Here is an 8,113-nt window from a genome sequence, read left to right on the forward strand (position 1 = left end):
CCCTAGAACTTAGAACTACTTAAACCTAACTAACCTACGGACATCACACACATCCATGCCCGAGGCAGGATTCGAACCTGCGACCGTAGCGGTCGCGCGGTTCCGGACTGCACGCCTAGAGCCGCTAGACCACCGCGGCCGGCCATGTTTTCAAAGTTCTAGCGTAATTGGCCATTGTCGATTACTGCATTCGCTATGATATCACCCCATGATAGAAGAACAGTACTCATCTTCTATAGCAGCGGATTAAAGATACCTTTCAGTTTCACAATCAGCTTAATCTCATTAAATTATCGGTATGTTTAATAATCTCTATCGTGTCCCTGCATATCGTATGATAATGCAGGCGCGTGACTTCCAACCAAACAGAATGTGATGCTCTCCTGACTGCAGAACATGTTTCGGAACAGCTGATGTATGCGTGTTTCTCCATTTTAAAGTTGGGTTTCTTCACAAAAATTCAGGTAACAACCCTAGTAATAACCCAGAATATTTTAACAAATGTGATAATTTCGGCTATGGAAGCCACACCCACAAACTGCTCAAAAAGACAGGAAACTCATGAAAAAACCATCGAGAGTATCTGTATTTATCCAAAATAGAAAACAGTCACTGTCATCCCGTCTCAAGGAAGACCTGCGAAGTTATATCCTCACAACATAACACAATTTCTGGAGAAAGATGAAAACTATCACATTTCATGTATCGGTGACGAAAGTAATACATCTTTCAATGAGAGAACATATCGAAAGATATTCCAAGAAATTTTAGGTCGTACAGATCAGATGAGGTACAGATCCACATCCGTGGATGGTCTTGCATTGAAATCCAGTGCAACAGGAAGAAAGCCAAAATATCAAATTGGGTGTGACGGATATCCAAAAATTTGCGTCAAGTACTGAGGACAACAGAGAAAACAAAGAATTCGGCCTAGATTTTGCGAAGAATACTTTTCTCAATTTTCGGCTTTCCTAGCTGAATACCATCTGTAAATAATTTAGCGTTGCACACTTCTGTGTCGTTGTGGAGATCAGTCGAAGACTGCTTCGTGCAGTCCTCTGCACTAGTCTGTTCTGTGTAAAGCTCTTCAGCTCTGAGTAACTACCGAAATTTACATAAATTTTAACCACAATTTACATCAATTTGAACCTGGTTACTGTACTCTAACCCTGGTCTTCTACTGTACTTTTAACTCTCCACTCTTCCTCTATTTCGAAACTGGCATTCCTCGATTCATTCCTCGATTCCTTTTGGCGTGTCTTATCAAAATGAAATATGTTTGTTATATTTGCACATTGCTAACCTTCAGTTACTTACGTGTCGCTTATTCGCGACGAACTTCTGTTGTTATCGCAGAACCCACTGATAAACTTTCACTGCAACGTCTGTTAAGGTAGTTTCTCTGCTTGAGTTCTTTAGGACGTGAATAACCTAAGCCAACCAATGGAAAGAGAGCTGAGATGTTAGGCATTCTTTTACGAATTCCGAAGGAAAACAGAGCCTGCTTGTTCTTTCTTTTCTGTTCGAGGCTGTGATAGAGAAAGGTGTCCTTTCTTACGGTGTAAAATGGTGTACCGTTGAGACCGACAACTGTGCGGCTGGTCCCGGCAGAGGTTCGAGTCCTCCCTCGGGCATGGGTGTGTGTGTTTGTCCTTAGGATAATTTAGGTTAAGTAGTATGTAAGCTTTGGAACTGAAGACCTTAGCAGTTAAGTCCCATAAGATTACACACACATTTGAACATTTGAGGCCGACTGTATATACGTGAGGGGCGTTCAGTAAGTAAAGCAACCATTTTTTATCCTGAGAGCGTATTATGGATTCAAATACTCCATACTATTCCCCACAGGCTTTGCCTACAAAATCCTACTTTTCAGCATCACCTCCGTTCAGTGTGACAGCCTTACGCCACCCTACTGGGAGGGCCTGTAGTCTCGCATGGTACCATTCTACAGGCCAACGTCTGAGCCATCGTCTTGCTATATCAGTAAGCTCTCCATCACCCACGTACTGCTTCCCGGAGACTGCATCCTTCACTGGACAAACAGATGGAAGTCTGAAGGTGCAAAATGTTAGCAGATGACTTTGAGTGTGTCAGCACTACCAACGGAGACACACAGCTGTGCAGAACTGCGTTTGATTGTGACTCATCGATCACTTCGAAAGACAGAGTCCACACATTCCAACACTGCAGGAGTGACAACTGTGTACGGCCGGTCGGCAGTTTGGCTATCAGACCGACTTACGCGACCTCGTTGTGATGATGACAGACACATCGCCCAGTTAGTCATCGTGATTTTGTTCACCGCCATATATCCGTAGATATTCTGCAAGCAGCTTGAATATCTGCGACACTCCAGTTGTCCGCCAAAAGAAACTCAGTGACGGCTCTCTGCTTGTAACGCACCTCCTCTACAGGCGCCATTTTGAAGGCCACGTATAGCGCCACCACCTATCGGAATTCCATGAAACTGGAGGGTGTGAAGCAGGAATATGCCACGATGTCTCACAACAAAATATGTATTTTTTTAACCAAAATGGTGGAGCAAATAAATGCCTTTCATTACTTATTGACCGCCCCTCGTACATGATGAGAAGTCTCTGAGAGTTGTAATACCCACGGCTACATTTTACTCACAATAATATTCACGACTGCATTGTGTGTGGAAAGTGAATGAACGTTCTTGCCATATTAATAAAAACGACTTCATCGTTAGTAAAAAACAAATAATTATTGTAAATGACATAATTTAATGTTTTGTAAGAAACTATATATCAGGCAATACCTATGGAGAAAGGTAATGGCAATCTCATTCTTTTGTTTTCTTATGATTCTTCTAGAATAATCCTTCTTCTTTTTCGAACTGTTGTACTGATAGGATGTGATTGATGTCTGGTAACACAGATATCCGTAAGAAAGTGTATTATGTTGTTAATTTAATAGTAGATAAATATAGTTTATGTGTCACTGAGTCCGCAGCTCGTGGTCGTGCGGTAGCGTTCTCGCTTCGCACACCCGGGGTCCCGAGTTGGATTCCCGGCGGGGTCAGGGACTTTCTCTGCTTCGTGATGACTGGGTGTTGTGTGATGTCCTTAGGTTAGTTAGGTTTAAGTAGTTCTAAGTTCTAGGGGACTGATGACCATAGATGTTAAGTCCCATAGTGCTCAGAGCCATTTGAACCATTTTGTGTCACTGAAATAAATCTTCTTTGATTGGAGTTTTACTTCATTTTGACTCTCGTCATATGTAAATGTTAAGTTTTCTGAGCAGCTACAAAGAAGCGCAGCCATTGGAACTATTGATCTACAGTGCGGTTTATTGGGAAATGCTGAATAATAAGCGATTAACACTAAGAAATATTTTCAAATGTTAATACATATAGTAAAGATACAAAAAGATTTAATATATATTATTTGTTAATAGTAAAACAGGGGTAGGAGCAGAATCGATAAGTCACTGTCTTACGATAGCCGCCACCTTAGTGATATACTGCAGCAGTAGTTTTAAATTAACTTTCTATACAGACATAAATGTTGTTGCTCACAATAGTGATAATAATTGTGTATTGGTGGCCCAGAACCCAATCTTAGGTAATAAATTCCAGTTAGACTGCGAGTAATCCCTAAATATTGTGAACTTCTATAAATGGAAACAGCATCTTATGTGATACAAATTCTTATATGCTGATGTATGAAGCCTGGTTATTTCGTAAAGACTTTTATGAAATATTTTGACGCGAAAAAATACATTAGTGTTGTGTGAGTGTGGTATTGTGTGACAAAACTGTTCATTTTCCTGAAAGAAAAGTGTTGCCATCTCGAAAAACAGTAGCGTTAAATTCGATAAACGATCTGCAACTAGTAAAGAGACCTATGCAATAGCACTGAAAATTAATAAAATCATTACTCTTGTTTAGTTCATATTACGTATCATACATTTAGCTTGTTTGCTGGCATATATACGATTCCTGTTTTTAGTTAACTTAGTTCCATTTACACTGCTTGACAGACAACATTGCTAACCCTTTCCATGTGGAGATTTCTTTAACAAAATAATGATCATTAATCGGAAAAGCAGTGACTAAATAAAACCACTTCCTACATTAATAACAAGTAACTAATTTTATTGTAATCTTGCTGAAATTGTACAACACACAATCAAACCACAATACAGCATGCCACAGAGTCAGCAATATATGAAAGCATTAGTACGTTTGTATGTGTGAAGTACTTGTGTGAAATTAATAATCGTCTTGTACGACTATTCTGCATCAGAGATAACCATTTTTTCTTTACTAAGTATTTGGTGAGAATGTTGGGTTGTCGAAGTATATCTGTGTCAGACACAGAATGCCATGGGAGAGTGCCTTCCTGCGATTACAGTTCAGTTTTGCAGTTTCCGTTTATAAACTGCGTTTGATTCTCCCTGTGGTTAAGCAATTCGGTATTTCATTCGCCACATACGTTTTGATGTATTCTTTCGAAACCTTTATGAAAGTACTGGTCTTTATATGCTCCGCTGAGACCAGGAACTGTTTCAACTAACCTTAATTAGATTCGTCTAGGTTAAAACATGCCAATTGCTTTAAAAAATACTGATATCGTCTAAATTTTAATAACTGAGTATATTGTGGGACGGGCTTTCGGCATGTAACGTGGACATTGTCGAAGTTTCATGTTTCCTTTTGCACAATGTTGTTCTGGCGAAACCAAAAGTGCCACAACGAAGCTGAAGAGCCCAAGAGAAGAGAAGGCGGTGAGACGACGTCGGCCAGTGGTCCGCTGATTAGGACCACACCACGACAGCAGCGGCCTCTACAAGAGGAGAACATAAGCGCCGCTCCTGCCTGCCTCGGCCGTTCAGTATTCGGACAGCATCACCACGGCCCAGCAGAGACTGCAACGGTAGCAGTGACGTGTCATCCATATCAGTTGCTTGTAATAACACTAATAACACTGTATATAGCAAGGGACACTTGTTTGCATGTCGCCCATTGCTTGCGACCACTTGTTGTACATAGAAGTTAAGTTTTGTCATTCTTCTTATTTGTAAGAAAAACTATTAATGTGATTTTGCTTGAATTGTTGTACAGCATTCCGAGAACGCTGCATCCTTTAGGCATTCTATACGAGACGAATGGGCAGGACCCCACAAATGTCTATCATTCTCGGACACCCACTACGCCGAACTGGTTGAAGTCATACGATATCTTAATTGAATTTGGTCGTAATTACTTTTTTTTGTTTTTACTAAAGTTTGCAATGGGAATTGGAACTCAAACTTGAGAACGGCCGATGAGGAACAAAATTTAAATATATGTGTTCTTATAGATTTTAATTACAGGGCAGTTGGGGTTAATGAGCACAGGAATATTGGATGGTGTGCTGGAATGCACGTTAGGGAGAAGTTTGGGTTAGTAGTTCACTCCAAGCTACATTTATTCACGAAACAGAATGAAATACTCAACTCCTGTAAACACTTATAATTTAAAAAGTCCTTTCACTATCGATCCTTGAGGGGTGTCTGCTTTAACAATTTTAGTCAACAGTATTCCGTAAGGATTAGGTTAAGTGAAAAATTCGAAGTGGACACTTAAGTGAAACAAAAATCGAGACACTTAAAGAGAGCAGACGACTAGGTCACCATCTCTAGGGCAGACGAGCTGTGAAAACTGGCTTGAAGCCGACAATGGAAAGACATCAAGAAACTTAATAAGGATCGCGATGCAAGAAGTAAATCATGACTGGATGAGGAACAAGGCCTTCCCTAACTGAATCTAGTTAAACGATCAGATATTTATCACTCACGAAGTGTCCAAAAAGTGCTTCTGACAAATTAATTAAAAATCGTAGATACTTCCTAACATGGTAACACTTACTATCTGACAACTAAAATCACATTTCTAGTGAGTACAGCAGTGGCAGTCACACTAAACAGATCCCGAACAGCGTTTGCTGCATCTGAACAACTTTCAGTCTGTAGCAACTCCGAGGAAAGAGACAGATAAAAACTTGGAAGTGGCGAACTGACCAGTCGACAAAGTGATTTTTCAGTTTTCCGAGAGGCTCCTCCAGTCAGGAGACAGCAGACACAGCAGCTGGTTTCTCATTTCAGTATTTCCTAAGCATAAAAAATTGAAGCAATCGTTTTTCTTGCGCAGCGATCTTCAAGGAACCAATCGTGAAGCCACTCGTTAAGAATGAACAAGCAGACCGAGCTTCCCCCATCTGCTCGCACCCGCTAGACTGCCGACACAACGTAGCCTCCGGGAAAAGATCCTACGGCCATTCCAAGGCCCAAAGACGGGACCGAAGAGGCCCATCTAAATTTATCGATGTGCGTGCGTTCGTATTTACACAGACGTTCACACAACCAAGCAATCATCCACGTTTAGGAAAGGTGGGTAAAGGTACGTAATATGTTGAATATCGAGCGTAATAAAATGCGAATAAAAGTCAAATCCATTCAAAAAATGGTTCAAATGACTCTGAACACTATGGGACTTAACTTCTGCAGTCATCAGTCCCCTACTTAAACCAAGATAACCTAAGGACATCACACACATCAGAATGAGATTTTCACTCTGCAGCGGAGTGTGCGCTGATATGAAACTTCCTGGCAGATTAAAACTGTGTGCCCGACCGAGACTCGAACTCGGGACCTTTGCCTTTCGCGGGCAAGTGCTCTACCACTGAGCTACCGAAGCACGACTCACGACCGGTACTCACAGCTTTACTTCTGCCAGTACCTCGTCTCCTACCTTCCAGACTTTACAGAAGCTCTCCTGCGAACCTTGCAGAACTAGCACTCCTGAAAGAAAGGATATTGCGGAGACATGGCTTAGCCACAGCCTGGGGGATGTTTCCAGAATGAGATTTTCACTCTGCAGCGGAGTGTGCGCTGATATGAAACTTCCTGGCAGATTAAAACTGTGTGCCCGACCGAGACTCGAACTCGGGACCTTTGCCTTTCGGGGGCAAGTGCTCTACCACTGAGCTACCGAAGCACGACTCACGACCGGTACTCACAGCTTTACTTCTGCCAGTACCTCGTCTCCTACCTTCCAAACTTCTGCAAGGTTCGCAGGAGAGCTTCTGTAAAGTTTGGAAGGTAGGAGACGAGGTACTGGCAGAAGTAAAGCTGTGAGTACCGGTCGTGAGTCGTGCTTCGGTAGCTCAGTGGTAGAGCACTTGCCCGCGAAAGGCAAAGGTCCCGAGTTCGAGTCTCGGTCGGGCACACAGTTTTAATCTGCCAGGAAGTTTCATCACACACATCCATGCCCGAGGCAGGATTCGAACCTGCGACCGTAGCGGTCGCGCGGTTCCAGACTGTAGCGCCTAGAACCGCTCGGCCACCCCGGCCGGCGTCAAATCCATTCACAGTGTGAACTTTTCCCCTGGTATGATAAAAAATCTAAGAAAACGCAAGCAGAAAAGAGACAATCTGCAGAAAATAACAAAGTTACTGCGCCCTTCCAACGTAAAACAATTGTCTGCCCGAGATACAACAATAATATTATAAAGGTAACGGAAATATAAAATCTTTATTTCTGATTCGCACCTTTCATCAATTAAATTCAGTACAAATTATGTAGTTAAGCAGAAGTACACAACCCTGATAGTAATGAAACGAAATATTGTCATTGTAGTGTATACTTTAATACTTTCCGTATACTTGATGCGCCAAAGATAACGATTAGCGTCCTGTCTTTGAGCACGCGCCATAAATCTACATCATACTCCTAAAGCCACCAAACGGCATGGAAGGTAATTCTGGAGCCACTAAAAGATCAGCCATTCCTTGTTACACTAACGAATAATGTGTATGTCTGCTACTTCAAGTTTATAAATACAAGCTCATTTCTTATTGTGGTGTGCATACTGTAAGACCTTTGATACGCACACCATCAGATTATTTGATTTGTCGTTCTAAGGAAGTAGGCGAGTGTCAGCAATATGTCTCTTGGTCTTATCGTGGCGTGTTTATCTTCTGCCGTTAGGTCAGACGATAGAAATGCCACTTGTACACTTAGAGTAGCAGATTGACGGTGACCAACTTTAAACAGAACTGGATTAATATTCACACACATTTATTAACATAATAAAAAGCAAAG

The 8,113-nt window shown here is 41.7% G+C and overlaps 1 non-coding gene across 1 annotated transcript; it reads right to left on the reverse strand.

Moving 5' to 3' along the window:
* Positions 1-6,933: 6,933 nt before the first annotated feature.
* Positions 6,934-7,007, reverse strand: Trnas-cga (transfer RNA serine (anticodon CGA)). Its single transcript has one exon. It is a non-coding gene; the product is annotated as a tRNA-Ser (tRNA).
* Positions 7,008-8,113: the final 1,106 nt, after the last annotated feature.

Source organism: Schistocerca nitens, chromosome 2 (genome assembly GCF_023898315.1).
Source record: "Schistocerca nitens isolate TAMUIC-IGC-003100 chromosome 2, iqSchNite1.1, whole genome shotgun sequence".
NCBI lineage: Eukaryota > Metazoa > Arthropoda > Insecta > Orthoptera > Acrididae > Schistocerca > Schistocerca nitens.